The following is a 2,402-nucleotide window of genomic DNA, read 5'->3' as shown; positions in this document are numbered from 1 at the left end:
CAACACATGGAAAAGGACATGAAGTGCAAACATGTAGCATAATGAATTATTTGTAGACTAAACACTCCTGTAACTACCACCCAGGTCAAGAAATAGAATATCGCCAACCTCTCCGTTAGACTGCTGTGTACTCCTGGCCCATTACAAATTCCTCTCTCCGTTTCCATGACTTTTTCCTACTGACTTTATGGTAATGACTCCCTTGCAGTGTTGTACTGTTTTGCCACCTAAGTGTGCGTACCTAAACTATACACTTGTTTACTCTGTTTTTGAAAGCTAAATAAATGGAATTATACAGTATGCATTGGAGGGGCATAGGGTGTAAGTGTCTTCAACTTCAACACATAATGTCTACCTCTTTCCCAAATCAAGGGCACCAACTGATACTCCTACCAGCAGCGTATGAGAGTTCCAGTTGTTCCACATCCTAAATTATACTTGCTAATGTCAGAGGTTTTCATTTTTGCCAATCTATTTGATGCATATTGGTGATTTTAATTTGCATTTCTTCGATTGGTAATAAGGTTGAGCACATTTTATATTTACCGGTCATTTGGATATCTTCTTTTGTGCAGCCCATGTCCAAGCCTTTTGCTCTTTTCTCTACTGGGTTTCTATTTCCTTCTTAATTTATAGGAGTTCTTTACTCTAGATAAAAGTCCTTTGTTGGATATAGAAGTTAGGAGTTGCTAATATCTTCTCGTGCTCTATGGCTTGCTTTTTCTCTTTCTTAATGGGGTCTTTTGTTGAACAAAATTTCTTCATTCAAATGTAATCAAATGTATCACTTGTTTTCCTTTCACGCTTAGGGTTTGGTTGTCTCCTTCCTTGGAGTCTTTTCTTTAGTCACTGGCCCTGGGGAAAGCCCCAAACTGAAGGCCCAATGAGAAAAAGGGGAGTGAGTGGGAAGGGGAAGGGCAGAAGGTGGGGGGGGGGGGGAGGAACACTACGACCTGGCAGGAAGGTGACAGGGGCCCTGCAGGTGGTGAGAGGCTATGATTGAAAGTGGATTCAATGTCACATTCACCATCCGGCTCTTCATGCATGTAAAAGAAGTTGGCAGTATTTTCAGAAAGAAAGGAGAATCAGTCAGGATTTGTGGGGAGCATGGTGCATATGTCAACATCTCAGAAGAGAATCGTGCTGATAATGACCACTTTGGCTGGACCCTCTAAAGCTACCTTTAAATCCTTACCTATGATGATTGACAAACTGGAAGAGGACATCAGCACAATAGCACAGCTGCTCACACAACAGTGTGTGGTCGCCCTGATGCAGGTCACCTTGAGCCTGATGGTCCCTGCTATCAGTGTGGCTCTCTCATCGGGAAAGGCAGTTTCAGGGTCAAGGAAATACAACGAGGGAGTGCGGAGACTCGGGTCTGGCGACAGGCGATATGCTTCCCAACTCAGCCATTACAGCTGCTGGCATTTGGCAATCCATCACTGAGTGTGTCAAACAGACCTGTCTGCTCACAATGGAGCCACCCCAACCCTGAAGGTCATCCAACTCTCTGGCCATCCTTGCAGGTGGTCGGGAAGGGCAAAACACAGGCAGCAATCGTGTGAGCTTTTCTCACATGTGCCCATCCACGTGCCTCAACCCTGATCTGAGGGGACTCCCTCTAGAGGCCTATACTCTTCAAGGACAGCACGCCATCCCACAGCCACACTGACCACACTGCCCCGTTGGCAAAGCACCAGTCTCGTTTTCCCATGATGCATGGCAACCGTGGATTCAGTGACATTGAGTCCACTCTCCAGAGGTGAAAGGCTATCCGGTAGGTTTGGATGCATCTACTAAGACTACCCATGAACTCCCCATTCCAAGCATTTTAATTGACTGCATAATGGGGTGTTGGGGCGCTAAAATCAACAAGGTATACCAGATGTCTTGGGTGTAGATCAAAATTGCAAGCCCAGAAAGAGGATCTACCCACGGGCAGGCTACCCCACTGAGTCCGCTGCCAGCATTAGCCTGCTTCAGGATCTAACTGCCAGGCGCACCTCAGAGCTGGGTAGCATGGGAAGCAGTTAAAACAATGCAGATTCGCCTGTTCTCTTTTTTGGCTGCTCACCCCGCTTGATCCATCTGGGTAGTTTCTGAACAGTCGGCGATTTCGGTTTTTAAACAGTCTGTAAATTTTCAGTTTCTCTGCACTTTACCATAAACTTGTGATTTTTAAATTATTTTAATTCCTTTCTCCATTCAGCCGTTAGAGCTTAGTTCCATATTTAGTTTTATAAGCTTCTCTGTGTTTTGTTTTATTTGGGGTTTTTTGGTCATGAATGGTTTTCTTGTTTGTTTGTTTGTTTGTTTGCCATAGTAGAGCACAAGAGTAGAATGTTAACACAATTCCGTTTAATCTATAATGTCAGAATTTAAAAAAATAGTTAAAAAGT

At 44.3% G+C, this 2,402-nt stretch overlaps 1 pseudogene; it reads left to right on the top strand.

Moving 5' to 3' along the window:
• Positions 1-933: 933 nt before the first annotated feature.
• Positions 934-2,037, top strand: LOC125157325 (poly(rC)-binding protein 2-like; annotated as a pseudogene).
• Positions 2,038-2,402: the final 365 nt, after the last annotated feature.

Source organism: Prionailurus viverrinus, chromosome X, assembly GCF_022837055.1.
Source record: "Prionailurus viverrinus isolate Anna chromosome X, UM_Priviv_1.0, whole genome shotgun sequence".
NCBI lineage: Eukaryota > Metazoa > Chordata > Mammalia > Carnivora > Felidae > Prionailurus > Prionailurus viverrinus.
Note: the sequence above shows the minus strand (reverse complement) of the source record. Positions and strands in the feature narration are given on the sequence as shown.